General features: G+C 43.2%; 2 long non-coding RNA genes across 2 annotated transcripts; one reads left to right on the plus strand and one right to left on the minus strand.

The window, feature by feature from the left end:
• Nucleotides 1–8754: 8754 nt before the first annotated feature.
• On the plus strand, nucleotides 8755–11668 carry LOC139268228 (uncharacterized). The gene is made up of 3 exons (XR_011593991.1): nucleotides 8755–8858; nucleotides 8973–9135; nucleotides 9244–11668. It is a non-coding gene; the product is annotated as an uncharacterized lncRNA (long non-coding RNA).
• Nucleotides 11669–16077: 4409 nt separating this feature from the next.
• Nucleotides 16078–19097, minus strand: LOC139268229 (uncharacterized). Its single transcript, XR_011593992.1, has 3 exons — nucleotides 18983–19097; nucleotides 18709–18868; nucleotides 16078–18600 (listed from the first exon to the last, which is right to left on the minus strand). It is a non-coding gene; the product is annotated as an uncharacterized lncRNA (long non-coding RNA).
• Nucleotides 19098–19411: the final 314 nt, after the last annotated feature.

The following is a 19411-nucleotide window of genomic DNA, read 5'->3' on the forward strand; positions in this document are numbered from 1 at the left end:
ATGCAAAAGGCAGGAGGCAACAGAGCAGAGTAGCACTGGGGTAAGTGTAAACCACAAGGTGATAGGAAGGGACAATATATATGAATATAAAGGGGCTGCAGGAGGGGTCAAAATTAAAAATCATGGTTTAAAAACTAGTATTAAAACACTCTACCTAACCGCACGCAGCATTCGAAATAAAGTAAATGAGTTGATGGCACAAATCATTACAAATGGGTATGATTTGGTGGCCATTACAGAAACGTGGCTACAGGGTGGCCAAGACTGGGAATTAAACATACAGGGGTATCTTACAATTCAGAAAGATAGACAAGAAGGGAAAGGAGGTGAGGTAGCTCTGTTAATAAAGGATGATATCAGGGCAGTCGTGAGAGATGATATTGGCTCTAATGAACAAAATGTTGAATCATTGTGGGTGGAGATTAAAGATAGTAAGGGGAAAAAGTCACTGGTGGGCATAGTTTATAGGTCCCTAAATAATAACTTAATGGTGGGGCGGACAATAATCAAGGGAATAATGGAGGCATGTGAAAAAGGAACGGCAGTAATCATGGGGGATTTTAACCTATATACCGATTGGTCAAATCAAATCGCACGGGGTAGCCTTGAGGAGGAATTCATAGAATGCATACGGGATTGTTTCTTAGAACAGTATGTTACGGAACCTACAAGGGTGCAAGCTATCTTAGATCTGGTCCTGTGTAATGAGACTGGAATAATAAATGATCTCCGAGTAAAAGATTGGAATGAGTGATCACAGTATGGTTGAATTTATAATACGGATTGCGGGTGAGGAAGTACTATCTCAAACGAGTGTACTATGCTTAAACAAAGGGGAATACAATGGGATGAGGGCAGAGTTGGCTAAAGTAGACTGGAAACACAGACTAAACGGTGGCACAATTGAGGAACAGTGGAGGACTTTTAAGGAGCTCTTTCATAGTGCTCAACAAAAATATATTCCAGTGTAAGAGAATGGATAACCAGCCGTGGATAACCAAGGAAATAAAGGAGAGTATCAAATTAAAAACCAATGCGTATAAGGTGGCCAAGGTTAGTGGGAAACTAGAAGATTGGGAAAATTATAAACGGCAGCAAAGAATGACCAAGAAAGCAATAAAGAAAGGAAAGATAGATTACGAAAGTAAACTTGCGCAAAACATAAAAACAGATAGTAAAAGTTTTTACCGATATTTAAAACGGAAAAGAGTGACTAAAGTAAATGTTGGTCCCTGAGAAGGTGAGAAGGGGGATTTAATAATGGGAAATGTGGAAATGGCTGAGACCGTAAACAATTATTTTGCTTTGGTCTTCACAGTGGAAGACACAAAAACCATGCCAAAAATTGCTGGTCACGGGAATGTGGGAAGGGAGGACCTTGAGATGATCACTATCACTAGGGGGGTAATGCTGGACAGGCTAATGGGACTCAAGGTAGACAAGTCCCCTGATCCTGATGAAATACATCCCATGGTATTAAAAGAGATGGCGGAAGTTATAGCAGATGCATTCGTTATAATCTAGCAAAATTCTCTGGACTCTGGGGAGGTACCAGCGGATTGGAAAGCAGCTAATGTAACGCCTCTGTTTAAAAAAGGGGGCCGACAAAAGGCAGGTAACTATAGGCCGGTTAGTTTAACATCTGTAGTGGGGAAAATGCTTGAAGCTATCATTAAGGAAGAAATAGCGGGGCATCTAGATAGGAATAGTGCAATCAAGCAGACGCAACATGGATTCATGAAGGGGAAATCATGTTTAACTAATTTACTGGAATTCTTTGAGGATATAACGAGCATGGTGGATAGAGGTGTACCGATGGATGTGGTGTATTTAGATTTCCAAAAGGCATTCGATAAGGTGCCACACAAAAGGTTACTGCAGAAGATAAAGATACGCGGAGTCAGAGGAAATGTATTAGCATGGATTGAGAATTGGCTGGCTAACAAAAAGCAGAGAGTTGGGATAAATGGGTCCTTTTCGGGTTGGAAATCGGTGGTTAGTGGTGTGCCACAGGGATTAGTGCTGGGACCACAACTGTTTACAATTATACATAGATGACCTGGAAGAGGGGACAGAGTGTAGTGTAAGAAAATTTGCAGATGACATAAAGATTAGTGGGAAAGCGGGTTGTGTAGAAGACACAGAGAGGCCGCAAAGAGATTTAGATAGGTTAAGCGAATGGGCTAAGGTTTGGCAGATGGGATACAATGTCAGAAAATGTGAGGACATCCACCTTGGAAAAAAAACAGTAAAAGGGAATATTATTTGAATGGGGAGAAATTACAACATGCTGCGGTGCAGAGGGACCTGGGGGTCCTTGTGCATGAATCCCAAAAAGTTAGTTTGCAGGTGCAGCAGGTAATCAGGAAGGCGAATGGAATATTCGTCTTCATTGCGAGAGGGATGGAATACAAAAGCAGGGAGGTCCTGCTGCAACTGTACAGGGTATTGGTGAGGCCGCACCTGGAGTACTGCATGCAATTTTGGTCACCTTACTTAAGGAAGGATATACTAGCTTTGGAGGGGGTACAGAGATGATTCACTCGACTGATTCCAGAGATGAGGGGGTTACCTTATGATGATAGATTGAGTAGACTGGGTCTTTACTCGTTGGAGTTCAGAAGGATGAGGGGCGATCTTATAGAAACATTTAAAATAATGAAAGGGATGGACAAGATAAAGGCAGAGAGGTTGTTTCCACTGGTCGGGGAGACTAGAACTAGGGGGCACAGCCTCAAAATATGGGGGAGCCAATTTAAAACCGAGTTGAGAAGGGATTTCTTCTCCCAGAGGGTTGTGAATCTGTGGAATTCTCTACCCAGGGAAGCAGTTGAGGATAGCTCATTGAATGTATTCAAATCACAGATTGATAGATTTTTTTTTACCAATAAGGGAATTATGGGTTATGGGGAGCGGGCGGGTAAGTGGAGCTGAGTCCACGGCCAGATCAGCCATGATCTTGTTGAATGGCGGAGCAGGCTCGAGGGGCTAGATGGCCTACTTCTGTTTCTAATTATTTTGTTCTTTTGTTCTAATATGATCATGGCTGATCATGCAACATCAGTTCCCCATTCCTGCTTTCTCTCCATACCCCTTGATCCCTTTAGCTGTAAGGACCACATCTAATTCCCTTTTGAATATATCTAACGAACTGAGCAGAGTCACAGGCTGTGGAGGAGATGCTCAGCTCCGGGTTTCCCGGGTTTTGCCGCACTCCGGCTCCAATCCGCTCTCCCGGGTGCACAATAGCAGCAGCGACTCTTTGTAGACGGCGAGGCGGCGCTGTACAGGGGAACATCTGGCCGGCACAGATGATGTTTGAGCCCCGCGGTATTCAGTCCCATCTGAGGTTAGGAGATCCCGGGAATGCCCCGCCCATCGTTATCCTGACAATCCTGTTATTGAGTAAAAGCTGCTTTCGGCATCTGGTTAACAGGAATTTCAAAATCTCAGCATACTTAGTTTCCAAAGTTCAGGTCACTGTTATTGAGGTGCAAGTGACAGCGTGAATCTGAAACACCAAACCTGGTTACTTAACTCTCGTAATTCGTCAGAATTTGCCCGCGGTACATTGACGGTGGGACTGAACCCCCTCCCCCCCACCCCGTCGCAGTTATTATTAACAACACAACGTGTCTCTGAGACTAGAACCCTCCCAGTTATTAATAACACTACAACGTGTCCCTGAGACTGGAACTCTCCCAGTTATTAATAACAGTACAAAGTATTGTCCCCTCCGGAGGCTGATGTGTTCAGAGTAATGAACTCTATTAATCTCAGAAACGCAACAGTTTTTAATTGGTGTGTTATTTTATCCTGTGGACGTTTCCCACGCGCTAAGGGCCAGGTTTAACCGCAGCTTACAGCGAAAGGACTACATTAGTTCGCGCGGAAACAATGAAGATTGGCAAGCTGCGCCTGATGGGTCGCTTTCAGTCAAATGCATCTCTGTCCGCTTTAATGCAAAATTATTCATAGATTACATCCATTATTAATTATATAATTTAAATATACCTCGCTGATGATTAATATATGAGAAATCCTTTATGAATGAAAGTCAGTTTGTTGTGGCTTTTTTGGTCCATTGTATTTCAAAGTTAAGTTCGCCATCATACCCCGGGAAGTGGTTTTAGCTGTGCATCACTGCAAACGCCGCACGGTAACTCAGGAGACATCCCAGCACACTGAAACCCCGACACCTCTCCAGGATCTTCCATCCCACCCGTTTGCATTCTCAAAGTGTGTAGTATAAATCCAGCATAAATTAAGAGGTCAGAGAGAGAGAGAGAGTTTCGCTTATGTTCATATAAATCTCCTCAAATTCTCAGACCGTTTACAAAGGGGAGGGGTGGACACCCAGGGGGTAGAAAATGAAAGGAATTCGGTACTATGGGAGAGATAGATTTTTCAGAGGCGATGGAGTAAGGGAAGTTAGTTTTATGAGAATTCCAGAGAAAGCGGGTAGGGATGGGGGGAGGATGAGCAGTGGCCGAAAGCTCGGCTCCTGATGGGGGTGGGGGGGGGGGGGGGGGCAGAGGAAGCGGGACCAAGCAGCAGTGAGAGGAATGGTGAGTGTGGGCAGGAGAAGAATTCCCAGGAAAGGTGCAAGGAGGCTCTCCAAGGATTACCGGACAAGCAGCAAGTCGATTGGTTGGGGCACGAGAAGTCAGTAGAGTTTGACAAGAACAGGGTGAAGGGGAGGCGTGGGGGGGGGGGGGGGGCGGGGGGTGGGGGGCAGGACTTTGTCCAAAGATGATTCGGGTTTCAGTTTATTCATAACACGTCGTTAGCTATATGTGAATGGGCAGTTCGTTCATCTCAAACACATTTCCCTTGTCTTCACGTTAAATAATGTTAGTTAAGACGATTGATAAATCTGAGCAGAAGCAACCCTGGTATGGGGTCACAGTGCAAAGTCATTGACAGAGTGACAGAGCGCTCGTTCAGAATTTCCCACCTGTTGTTAATATAAAGAGGTCAGAGGTGAGCGCTCGCCGACCAATTAAATGCACTGAATCAAACAACCTGTCAGAACAACATCGTGCAGATCGGTGAGAGATTTACCGCTTGAATCAACTCTACCCCGCCTGGCCTCTCAAGAAGAGATCCCATGGCAATATTCCAAGTGGAACAGGTGAATTCTCCCCGCTATCCTTGACAATATTTATCCCTCAACCAACATCACCAATATGAATCGCAGCTATTTATAGGATGTTGCTATTCGCAAATTGGCTGCCAGGTGTCCCTACATTGCCCTAGCGACTAACTTGAAAACAACTTCACGGGTTATGAAGGGCTTTGAGATTTACAGACGTTCTGAAAGGCCTTATAAATGCAAGTTCTTTGTTTCTTTCACCTGGCTTCGGAAAATGCAGCAATAAACTGAGACTTCACTGCAGCCGCAGTTCTGTTTTATTGATTTCAGCAGAGCGCCAATGTGCATCACTTACTTTACACTACTATCACATTTGACAAGCGGAACACGAGTGAAAGTCTGTCCTGTGGGTGTAATCGGACAGTTAAACATAACATGGTTGAATTTCAAATTCAGTTGAAGGGTGAGAAAGTTCTCAAACGAGTGTCGTAAGCTTAAATAAAGGAGAATACAAAGGTATGAGGGCAGAGTTGGCTAAAGTCGACTGGGAACACAGATTCAAGTATGGGATAGTTGATGAGTAGTGGCAGACATTTAAGGATATATTTCATAACGCGCAACAAAAATCTATCCCAATGTGAAGGAAAGACTGTAAGAGAAGGGATAACCAGCCATGGCTAACTAAGGAAATAAGAGATGGTATCAAATTGAAAACAAAGGCATACAATGTGGCCAAGACTAGTGGGAGACTAGAGGATTGGGAAACGTTTAAAAGCCAACAAAGAAAGACTAAAAAAATAATAGAGAGGGAAGATGGATTATGAAAGTAAACTAGCACGAAATATAAAAACAGAGAGTATGAGTTTCTACAGGTACATAAAAAGGAAAATAGTGGCTAAAGTACATGTTGTTCCCCCAGAGGATGAGACTGGGGAATTAATAATGGAGAACAGGGAAATGGCAGAGACATTGAACACATATTTTTTTTTATCAGTCTTTATGGTAGAAGACACTAAAAATCTCCCAATAGTGCATAATCAAAGGGCTATAGGTAGGGAGGAACTTAATACAATCACTATCACTAATGATGTAATACTAGGTAAAGTAATGGAACTAAAGATGGATAAGTCCCCTGGACCTGATGACTTAAATCCTAGGTTCTTAAAAGAAGTGGCTGCAGAGATAGTGGATGCATTGGTTGTAATCTACCAAAATTCCCTGGATTCTGGGATGGTACCAGCAGATTGGAAACCCGCAAATGTAATGCCACTATTCAAAAAAGGAGGCAGACAAAAAGCAGGAAACTATGGGCCAGTTAACCTAACATCTGTCGTTGGAAAAATGCTGGAGTCCATTATTAAGGAAGCAGTAGCGGGACATTTGGAAAAGCATAATTCAATCAAGCAGAGTCAGCATGGTTTCATGAAAGGGAAATCATGTTTGACAAATTTACTGGAGTTCTCTGAGGATGTAACGAGCAGGGTGGATAAGGGGGAACCCGTTGATGTGGTGTATTTGGATTTCCAGAAGGGATTTGATAAGGTGACACATAAAGGGTTACTGCACAAGATAAAAGTTCACGGGGTTTGGGGTAATATATTAGCATGGATAGACGATTGGCTACCTAACAGAAAACAGAGATTCGGGATAAATGGATAATTTTCTGGTTGGCAAACAGTGACCAGTGGGGTTCCACAGGGATCAGTGCTGGGTCCTCAACTATTTACAATCTGTATTAATGACTTGGATGAAAGGACTGAGTGTAATGTAGCCAAGTTTGCTAATGATATAAAGATGGGTGGGAAAGCAAATTGTGAGGAAGACACAAAAAATCTGCAAAGGGATATAGACAGGCTAAGTGAGTGGGAAAAATTTGGCAGATGGAGTATAATGTGGGAAAATGTGAGGTTATCCACTTGGGCAGAAAAAATAGAAAAGCAAATTATAATTTAAATGGAGAAAAATTGTAAAGTACTTCAGTACAGAGGGACCTGGGGGTCCTTGTGCACGAAATACATAATGTTAGTGTGCAGATACAGCAAGTAATCAGGAAGGCAAATGGAATGTTGGTCTTTATTGCAAGGGGCAGAGAGTATAAAAGCAGAGAAGTCCTGCTACAACTGTACAGAGTAAGGCCACACCTGGAGTACTGCGTACAGTTTTGGTCTCCGTGTTTAAGGAAAGATGTACTTGCATTGGAGGCTGGTCAGTGAAGGTTCACTTGGTTGATTCCGGAGATAAGGGGGTTGACTTATGAAGATAGGTTGAGTAGGTTGAGCCTATACACATTGCAGTTCAGAAGAATGAGAGGTGATCTTATTGAAACATATAAGATAATGAGGGGGCTTGACATCGTGGATGCAGAGAGGATATTTCCAGACATAGGGGAAACTAAAAATAGGGGACATAGTCTCAGAATAAAGGGCCGCCTATTTAAAACTATGAGGAGGAATTTCTTCTCTCAGTGGGTTGTAACTCTATGGAATTCTCTGCCCCAGAGAGCTGTGGAGGCTGGGTCATTGAGTATATTTCAGGCCGAGATACACAGATTTTTGAGCGATAAGGGAGTAAAAGTTCATGGGGAGCAGGCAGGGAAGTGGAGCTGAGTCCAAGATCAGATCCACCATGATCTTATTGAATGGCGGGGCAGGTTCGATGGGCCAGATGGCCTATTCCTGCTCCTATTTTTTATGTTCTTATGTTTTTATATCCCGAAAGTGAATAGAAGAGATCCATGTGGTCAGTATCGGATTAATATCTATATATAGTATTCAATATAACTTAAGAGTTTATAAGATATGAAACTAAACTAAAAGCAGATGAGAGAAAGAGTGAGTGTCCCTCCACCATCCGGAGCTCGGATCGCCCACCATTCCATGCTGGGAGTTACTGCGCTAGCTTCCCACGTGTCTCAGACAACTGGATTTACCCACGTGTTGGGTTTCAGTGAGCAGTGAATGAGTTCATTGGTCTGAGCACAACAACAACCTGAGGGACCAGGAGGTGCACAGCTATTGAAGGAATATCCATTTTCCCAATCTGGCGGATCTGCATCAGATTGGACGCGGTTCCCTATCAGTAATCAGCGACAAACTTCACATTACAGACTGTCCCAGCAAGTCTATGTTGATTTTAAATTTCATCTGATTCCGCTGCAAACTGTTGTTGCACTTAGTGCAATTGTCAAGAAATGTTATTAATGTGTTTACTTTGAAACTTTTTCCCGCTCTGTAAATAACTCGCAACACAAACTATTCTCAAACTAGCGAACGAGCAGAGTGAGACAGATGTTCGCCACTTTGTTCTCGTGTAGTCGGTGGCAATTGGGGTGGGGGCGTGGGGAGGGTGGGGGCGTGGGGAGCGGGAGCTTCTCTCTGTTTCCCACAACCTTACACCAGACCCGCTGGCCCGGGATTACTGACTCATTCTAGCTCTCCAGATGGTCTTCTGAGTCTCGGCCCCAACAGTAAGTCAAACTGTGGATAATTCCTCATTCAGAGAGAAACACATTGGCCATTGTCCCTCTGGCAGCAGCGATTGGCTGTTGAGTGTGGGAAACGCTGAGAAACGCGGACTCACGCTTCTCCCTGTCCATTCGGAACTATAAATACAGGAGACTTTGGTTAGAGCCGCAGCAGATAGGCCCTGTCGGGCACTTGTTCAAAGCTCCACTGCGGAGCGTCCAGGGAGTGGCTGTAAGAATATCCATGACTCTTGAAGATATTTCTTCTGAAATAGAATCCCACTCAAACAACAACAAAGGGTGAGTAAGATTATATTTAAAAATGTTGGATTAACATTGGCTGTATAATATGAATAATCCATTAACTGACTGGTGTTTTGGTGAGTTACTAAAATATTGGTTTGTGATTTTCAGTCGGCGGAAACACCGATAGAGAAGGTGCAGAGATCAGCTGGGACCTGAAGCACCGTGTACTGGACAGAGACTCAGGGATATCCACTGATTGAAGTTTTCAGATAGCGCCGTGCTGGGATGATAGGCGATTACCTGAAACCTCCCAATCAGCAGCAAGTCCCCGGTAAGGCGCCCAGTCCCTTGCACACAACAATTGTGAAGACTGCCGTTGAAACAAGTTTCTTGTTCCCAAATCAGAATATTTCTGACCCGTACTTTTCTTGTATTTAAGCTGAATACTCCGCTTCGCGATTACCTGGAGAATACTGGAAGGCGGCCTAAACCATGGGCCTTTTGTCCGTTCCATGCACCATGAACGATCTGAGAAAACAAACCCACCAGACACGTTCACAGAGCTCAAAATCCAGAAGTCAGACCGGACCCAACAGACGCAGCAACGTCAGTGCAGCAACAACCCGGGGGATGCTGGTGGAGCTGATACATTTGGGACATTTGCAAGAACGGAGGAGCTGATAGTTGCACAATACACAACACTAGAGCTGTATCCTGGTGTCAAACAGTATTCCAGAATGGAAGCAGAGTCATTAATACCTTCTCATTGAAGGAGAAGGACAGTTTTCTAGTGTAATGTCATAAAATGTGACCCGTGTTCTACAATATTTGTAGAGTTTCTCAGCACTGCACGTATATATTCACAGTGAAAATAGACAGTAGTTGGAGTGGCAGCAGGTAGCTGTGTCAGTTTGGCCGAGTTGGTAGTATCCTCACCTCTGAACGTCTGGTCATGAACTCAAATCTGAATTGAGCACATAATCTAGGCTGAGACGGAATGCTGCATTGTTAGAGCCCTATTTCGGCGTTGTAACTTCTACGAAGCTATAAGTGTTGGGGAAATCTCTCCATATTGATGCTGTTGCTGTGTGTCAGAGATTGAAAGTGATTGTCTTGATAAGTAGTTTTTATTTTCGGTAGGAAGTTAATTAGTTAATCGAGCATTGTATATTGGAATGTGATATCAGATAGAGCCAGTACAACAGATGTTTTTGATAAACAGAAATATATTAATAATCAGTTTTATAAATTGCTAATTGGAACTTTGCTTCTGCTCACCATTTTTGTGAATGGGCCTAAACGTTGTAGTTCTAAGTAACGGCGTTGTGATCACGTCTCTGTGATATCGAATGGGTTAGCAGCAATCCCTTAATGATTATAGTCACATATCTTCATATTGAAGGAGCTGGGTAGTTTGTTAAAGGCATATTCAGATCCTTGCCTATAGAATGCCATAAAATGTGACCCGTGTTCTACAATATTTGTAGAGTGTCTCAGCACTGCAGATGTATATTCACAGTGAATATAGACAGTTGGAGAGACAGCAGGTAGCGGTGTCAGCTTGGTTCAGTTGGTAGTATTCTCACCTCTAAATTCAAGGGTCATGAACTCAAGTCCCATTATGGACCTGAGCACATAACCTAGGCTGACACTTGAGTGCAGCACTGAGGGAATGAATGCTGCATTGTCGTTCCCCGCTTTTATTGAATCGCGTGGAGGCTGAACGCCAACACGGGCAGGATGGGCTGAGCGGCCTGTTTCGTTGTTTTAACTTCTGCGAAAGGATTTGTGTAGGATAAATCTCTCCATATTGATGCTGTTGTTGTGTGACAGAGATGGAAAGTGATTTGCCTTGTTAGGTACAGTTTGTATTATTGGTAGAAAAGTTTATCCAGTAAACTGAGCATTATATTGCGTAACCTGATAACGGACAGACCGAGGACAACAGATCTTTGTGATCAACTGAAATATCTTAACAATCAGTTTTATAACATGATTATTCGTGTTTCGCTTCTGACCAGTATTTTCGTCAGAGGATCCTAAAAGCTGCAGTTCTCTGTAACCGCGCCATGATCAGGTCGCATTGATATTGAAAGGGTCAGAACCTCCTTGATCATTACAGTCACATGCCTTCATATTGAAGGAGATGGGTCGTTTGAAAACGGGATATTTACATCCTCACCTGTGTAATGTCAAAATATGTGACCTGTGATCTACAATATTTGTAGAATTTATCCATAATAAATCTGGATATATTCAGTGATTAAATATAGTAGAATATCGGCAAACAACAGTGCAGGAGAAATCTCTCCATATTGATTCTTGCGGAAGCCTGTCAGGGTTCTGATGTGATTTGTCTTCTTCTTGAAGATGGTTTATGTTTTTCTGTGAAAGGTTTAACTAAAGAACTCCATGAGTACCGCGTGCTTTTTGTAATACACACTGTATGAAATAATTTAATGCAGGTCATTCTCATGTAAAGACATGCTTTAGGACACTTGTTCTAAACTACTCTATACAGGATACTGTCCTGCCCCATCCCATGTCAGGAATGGAATTTGTGGGCCTTCTTCTGAAGATGGTTGTTTTTTTGTAAAAGGTTACAAATTGCAAATTAGGAAGACTATTGTGTGACCTCTAGCGTTTTTGTCCACACTCAACATTCTATGAATGTACTGTAAGACGAATATTACTGCCTTCCTGAGATCGCCGTGCAGTGGTGCTGAACGGATTAACAAAAGTTATTTTTGACTACACTGCGAATCAAGTTAATCAAATGCACGCGTGCTGTTAGAAAGTACACTCGCAGGTAACATATATGTGTGATATTGTTTCTTTGCAAAATTCGAATAAAATATTTTAAGCTCCATCACCATTTGCATTAGTCTTCTATTAGTTTACTTCTCATTCTATTTGTGTTTCATTTATACACAAACCACACCAGTACTTCCCTTGGGTAAAGGTACATCTGTAGGGGATTAGATCATACTGGAGAGCATTGGCTGGATCTAACAGCTCACTATGTGAGTATTCACCAGCTTTGCATACCACCATGAAGTAATAATTACAGTAATGTGTTCCAGGTCAGTATCAGCAATAGTTTCGGATTGCAAAATCACCAAATTATTAAATATTAAATAGTTTATCGAAATGAAGTATTCTGATTTCTTCAAACCCGTCCAGGTGACGTATCTATGAACTCCCGCCTGCTCGGAGTTAGGTGACAGGAGTCAATTTAATGTTTACATTAACCCAACAGTATTACTTTCCCGACAGTGACCGTGCAAGTGAGAGGAAAAACAATCATCGAGTAGTTTAAGCTCCTGCTTTGTTATTCTGAGTGTTAATAAATTAATTATATTAACATTGGAAATAACATTTTGTCAGGGAGAATTACAACAATAAGAACATAAGAAATAGGAGCAGGAGTAGGCCATTTGGCCCCTCGGGCCTGCTCCGCCATTCAATAAAATCACTGATCTGATCCTGGCCTCAACTCCACCTCCCTGCACGCTCCCCATAACCCTTGACTCCCCTATCGTTCAAAAATTTGTCTATCTCCACCTTAAATATATTCAATGAACCAGCCTCCACAGCTCTCTGGAGTACAGAATTCCAAAGATTCACGACTCTGAGAAAAAATTCTTCCTCATTTCCATTTTAAATGGACAACCCCTTATTCTGAAATTATGCCCCTGATTTCTAGATTCCCCCACGAAAGGAAACATCCTTTGTGCACCTACCCTGTCAAGCCCCCTCATAATCTTATACATGTCAATACGATCACCTCTCATTCTTCTAAACTCCAATGAGTGAGTATAGGCGCTCGTGGATTCGTTAAGGATTGATTGAGTGATTGAGTGAGTCTTTTTATTGTCCCATTGATTATTGGTTTCTTTGCTCCGCTCAGTGTTGCCAGTTTTTATGATCGGGGTTCATATTTCCCAGCTCTCTTGGTTGGAGGTATCGAGTAAATCAATTCACCAAAGACAGAGTTTGTCAGCCGTATTAATTTCCCTCACCAGGATAATCCCAGCATCTCCTGCAGCGAATGTGTAATAGGCACTTTGAGCAGATTGAAAGCAAAGTGCCATTAGGTCTGCAGTTATTAATTCACTTTGTTTGGATCAAATTTCTTGGTAAAGCGACAATTTCAGAATGAACCAATTAGTTCACACATAGAATGAAACTGCACGCACAGAATATATCTACACAAATGTTACTTCTCCAATCTGTCAGCTTCGATCTTGAGTTACTGATTATTTCAGATAAAGTGCGGGTGGTCATCATCATAGGCAGTCCCTCGAATCGAGGATGACTTGCTTCCACGCCAAAAAGTTCACAGGTGTTTCAATGAAGGACCTAATATTCCAGGTCCCGAACGAAATCTTGAAGGGTGGAAGATGCCTGTGCGTGGATTTTTTTAACGTGTGGTGGGCGTTGCACACCAGCTACCACAGCGGCTCGACAGATGTAGTTCTTGATCCAGTGGCAAGGATTAACCAAGACGACTGGAGATCTGCTCTGCTGCACGGACCTAGTGCGCACTCATATCGCAGTGTGGGCTAGCCCGTGCTGCCCCTGGGCCCACGCCTCTACTGGGCCCCCAACTCACGCCTCTCCTGGGCCCGATCACATCGCTCCACGATCACTTGCCGCTCCTGCACTCCGACCTCGCTGCTCCTACTGTACCTGCCCACACTCCAATAGGCGACCTGGATCTTGGTGACGTCCAATCCAGTCGCCGTCTTCGCTGCCGTCACTCTCCTGCTCCAGTGCATGCTGATCCCTGGAGTGGCATGCCGCCACGCTGCACCTTCCGCTTCCTGGCCTACTCTGATGGTGCACGCAGGCCGGGTGCCGCGCAGATTGCTGGGGCAGGCCGCCACGCTGCTCATTCTGCTCCCTGGCCTGCTCCGATGGTGCCTACCAGCACCTTCCCCATGATGGTCCCAGGAAGCAGCTGTAATACAGACATATGGGAGGAAAATTTGATCTAGGTTTTGCCCACTTACTGCCATTGATATGCTCGGACGGGAGGAGAGTCCTGCAGCAGCCCTGGTGTGAGCCAGTGGAGGAAAATATAGTTTGGGTGTTGAGGTAGCTATAGGCCTGAGCACCTACATTCTCCGTCATTTTCTGCAGCTACCCTACCCAAGTTTGGGCAGGATCGTGGGGTGAAATTCCATCCAAGACTCACTGTATTATTGCACTACAGTTCAAAATAGCTACTAACTTCCATGCCTTGTCTAAAGAGCAGACTGTCCTATCACTGTTTACTAGCATTAAAAATCTCAGTAGTAAATGCACTGCATAGTAATTCTGAACCATGCACACCCAACGGTTTCAGGCTCTATCAGTTGGTCACTGCTGAGTTAGTTGGTCACAGGCAAAGTCAGCAGTTCGGGGCTGCAATTGATGTCAATGTCCCTAAACTTGGGAGCTGAAAAAACGGCTCCTGATCGCAATCCATTAACCATTCTTGGAAAGTGCTCATGTATGAATGTTGAGTAATAATACAATCAGGCTTAGCTGTAATAAAACAGCACCTGTGAGGAAAGAAAACTAATTCATTGACAGATTTCCTTTCTTGGAATGGGGTGATTGTTAGCGACAATTTCCCACGTGCCATTAACACAAAACAGGTCAAAGATTAAAAACGCCTGGAAAACAGACTCAGTCCTCGGGAAAATAATAAATTGTACAGATACTATTGAAATCATAGGGACCGGAGAGAATGCTACAAAAGAGGGGACAAGTAATGTGTGTCAAAGTTAATCTGAAATTCTATTTGCAACAAAAGGTTAGAGATTCCAATTTACGAATGAACTAGCTGTCAGTTACACCGTTTCCACTTCATTTATTTGAAATGTATTTCTGCAATTTATTATGGGGCGGCTCTGGACTTGAATCTCAACCAAATGTTTGTTTCACGGCACAAAGTGATTGTCACCTTCCCTCCAAGGACTGAAGGTGATGTTGCTCAGCTCCCCATCTGATATTAATACCAGCAGGTTCACAAACCGGCGGTGCCGCGCAAACGCCATGTAGATGGAGCTCACAATCTGACCTCAGTTGTCTCAGTGCGGGTCAGCCAGACCTTACACCAGGGCTCATTAAATCAAATCAGAATCCGCGAACAGGAGACTATCTGACACTTTATTATTTGGACAATCTTATCTTCTCGTTATTTCCTCAAACGATATTTGGACAGGGTTTGTCTCCCAGCAAGAATTGAGGTGTTTCACAAGGAAATAACAGCCGGGCTATCTACATTACTCCCGTGAAGTGTTTCTAATAGCCCCGAATCCCATTTGTTTTGATAAGAACCTGTCTCAATTCTTCTTGAAACCCATTACGGTTTCTTGTTCCCCCAACCCTGCCGGTAATGTGTATTGCATCATAATCATCCTTTTCAAGTTCCTCCTGCATTTCCTAAATGTATATTTGTTTTTAATTTGTAAATATGACATCATGCGCTTAAATTCTGTACACGGCAGAAAAGCTTCCTTGGATCCGATTTGCCCAAACCTTCCAAAATTTTAAACATGTCTTTCTTATCTCCGCTGTCTTCTCTTTTCAACAGAGGTACACATCCATCTCAACCAAAAGCGAACTACTGCGGGTGCTGCAAATCTAAAATTGAAATATAAAATGCTGGAAATACTCAGCAAGTCAGACAGCATCTATGGAGAGAGGACCAGAGTTAACGTTTCAGGTCGATGACCTTCAATCAGAACTGTTAAAAGTTGGAGATGTCACAGGTTATAAGCAAGTACAAGAGGCAGGGAAAGGTGGGGGTGGGGGCGTGGGGGAAGTGGGGGGGGGCGGGAGGAGGAAAGAACAAAAGGGAAGGTCGTCATAGGCAGGAGCTCTGGAATTCCCTCCCTAAACCTCTCAGCTTCTTTACCTCTCTGTCCTCCTTCAAGACGCTTCTTAAAACCTACTTCTTTGACCAAGCTTCTGGTCACCTGCGTTAATATCTATTTATGCGGCTTGGTGTCAATTTTTTAAATCTCATAATACTCATGTGAAGTGCCTTGGGACATTTCACTACGTTAAAGGTGCTATATAAATTCAATTTGCTATTGTTGTTGTTGTAGTAGTGACCCGTTAGCCGACAATTAGATCCAGCCAATGGTCTCCGGTGCGATCTAATCCTCTACAGATGTACCTTTAACCAAGGGAGGCACTCGTGTGGGTTGTGTATAAATGAAACACAAAGAGAATGTGAAGTAAACTAATACAAGACTAATGCAAATTGTGATGGAGTTTAAAATATTTTATTAGAAGTTTGCAAAGAAACAATATCACACATATATTAACTGCGAGTGTACTTTACAACAGCACGCGTGCATGTTCTGAGTTTTACATCTATTCTGAGTTACATCGCAGCACCGCTCGCCATCAGGGCTGATTCGCAGTGTGGTCCAAAATACATTCTGTTAACTCCTTCAGCGCCACTGTACGGTGACATCAGGAAGGCAGTAATATTTTCCATGGTTATCGTACAGGTTGTTGAATGTGGTCCAAAATTTTAGAGGTCACACATTTTTCCTATTTTACAATTTTATCCATTTACAAAAACATACCAACCCTCTTCAACAAGAAGGTCATTTCCATCCCTGCCGTTGGGCGGGGCAGGAGATCATCATCTGCAGAGTAATTTGGAACAAGTGTCGCAAAGCATTTCTTCATTTTTATTTGGATAGTTATACGAGAATGGCCGCCATTCATTAATTTTGTATAATGTGTTACGGAAAACACGGAGCACTCAGTGAGTCATGCAATAGTTAAATCTTTCACAGAAATATACAAACCATCTTCAACAAGAAGACAAATCACTTTCCATCCCTGACACACTTTAACAGGGACCGATATGGAGAGAAATCTCCTACACAACTATTTGCCACTATTCCAAATAATGTACATATTCACTGTGAATATACAAATATATTGTCCAGAAACTCTACAAATATTGTAGAACACAGGTCACATGTTATAACATCACACAGACAAGATCTGAATGTCCCTTTAACGAACTACCCATCCCCTTCAATATGAAGATATGTGACTGTAATCATCAACCAGTTGCCGCTAACCCTGTCAATGTCACAGCCATGTGACCACAACACTGTTACAGCGAATAAAGACAGAAAATGCTGGAAATCTCAGCGGGTCAGACGGTTAGAGATCTACTGCCTTTAGGAATCGTTCACAAATACTAGGCAGAAGCGAAACACCAATAATCAATTTATAAAACTGATCATTAAGATATTTTTGTTCATCAAGACAACATATCTGTTGTACTGGCTCTGTCTGTTATCACTGCTCAGTTTACTGGAAACCCTTTTCTACCAAAAATAACAAACTGTTCTTATCAAGACAATCACGTTCAATCTCTGACACATCAACAGCGTCAATATACAGAGATGTTCCTACATATATATCTTCGTAGAAGTTACAAGGCCGAAACAGTCCGTTCGGTCCATCGTGCCCGTACTGGCTTTTTTCGATCACGGGCAAAAAGCAAGCACCTCCAACAACGGAACATTTGCTCGCTGCTCCTCTGAAGTGTCAGCCTAGATTATGAGCTGACGTTTATAATAGGACGTGAGTTCATGACCCTTGGGTTCAGAGGTGAGAATACTACCATCTCAGCCAAGCTGACACAACTACCTGCTGTCTCTCCAACTGTCTATATTCACTGTGAATATACAACTGCAGTGCTGAAAAAATCTACAAATATTGTAGAACACGGGTCATATTTTATGACAATACACAGGAAAAGATCTGAATATCCCTTTAAAAAACTACCCAGCTCCTTCAATATGAAGATATGTGACTATAATCATTAAGGGGCTGCTGCTAACCCATTCGATATCACCGAGACGTGATCACAACGCCGTTACTTAGAACTACAACGTTTAGGCCCATTCACAAAAATGGTGAGCAGAAGCAAAGTTCCAATTAGCAATTTATAAACTGATTATTAATATATTTCAGTTTATCAAAAACATCTGTTGTACTGGCTCAGTCTGTTATCACATTCCAATATACAATGCTCGATTAACTGATTACCTTCCTACCGAAAATACAAACTACTTATCAAGACAATCACTTTCAATCTCTGACACACAGCAACAGCATCAATATGGAGAGATTTCCCCAACACATATAGCTTCGTAGAAGTTACAACACCGAAATAGGGCCTCCAACAATGCAGCATTCCGTCTCAGCCTAGATTATGTGCTCAATTCAGATTTGAGTTCATGGCCAGACGTTCAGAGGTGAGGATACTACCAACTCGGCCAAACTGACACAGCTACCTGCTGCCACTCCAACGACTGTCTATGTTCACTGTGAATATATACGTGCAGTGCTGAGACACTCTACAAATATTGTAGAACACGGGTCATATTTTATGACACTACACGGGAAAACTATCCGTTTCCTTCAATGAGAAGGTATTAATGACTCTGCTTCCATTCTGGAATACTGTTTGACACCAGGATACAGCTCTAGTGTTGTGTATTGTGCAACTATCAGCTCCTCCGTTCTTGCAAATGTCCCAAATGTATCAGCTCCACCAGCATCCCCCGGGTTGTTGCTGCACTGACGTTGCTGCGTCTGTTGGGTCCGATCTGACTTCTGGATTTTGAGCTCTGTGAACGTGTCTGGTGGGGTTGTTTTCTCAGATCGTTCATGGTGCGTGGAGCTGACAAAAGGCCCATGGTTTAGGCCGCCTTCCAGTATTCTCCAGGTAATCGCGAAGCGGAGTCATCTGGGAATTCAGCTGAAATACAAGAAAAGCACGGGTCAGAAATATTCTGATGTGGGAACAAGAAACTGGTTTCAACGGCAGTCTTCACAATTGTTGTGTGCAAGGGACTGGGCGCCTTACCGGGGACTTGCTGCTGATTGGGAGGTTTCAGGTAATCACCTATCATCCCAGCACGGCGCTATCTGAAAACTTCAATCAGTGGATGTCCCTGAGTCTCTGTCCAGGACACGGTGTTTCGGGTCCCAGCTGATCTCTGCACCTTCTCTATCGGTGTTTCCGACTGAAAATCACAAACCAATATTTTAGTAACTCACCAAAACACCAGTCGGTTAATATATTATTCATATTATACAGCCAATGTTAATCCAACATTTTTAAATATAATCTTACTCACCCTTTGTTTTTGTTTGAGTGGGATTCTATTTCAGAAGAAATATCTTCAAGAGTCATGGATATTCTTACAGCCACTCTCTGGAAGCTCCGCAGTGGAGCTTTGAACAAGTGCCCGAAAGCCCTATCTGCTGCGGCTCTGTCCAAAGTCTCCTGTATTTATAGCTCTGAATCGACAGGGAGAAGCGTGAGTCCGCGTTTCTCAGCGTTTCCCACACTCAACAGCCAATCGCTGGTGTCAGAGGGACAATAGCCAATGTGTTTCTCTCTGAATGAGGAATTATCCACAGTTTGACTTACTGTTGGGGCCGAGACTCAGAAGACCATCTGGAGAGCTGGAATGAGTCAGTAATCCCGGGCCAGCGGGTCTGGTGTAAGGTTGTGGGAAACAGAGAGAAGCCCCCACTCCCCACGCCCCCACCCCAATTGCGAC

This window comes from Pristiophorus japonicus, chromosome 8 (genome assembly GCF_044704955.1).
Source record: "Pristiophorus japonicus isolate sPriJap1 chromosome 8, sPriJap1.hap1, whole genome shotgun sequence".
Classification (NCBI taxonomy): Eukaryota; Metazoa; Chordata; class Chondrichthyes; family Pristiophoridae; genus Pristiophorus; species Pristiophorus japonicus.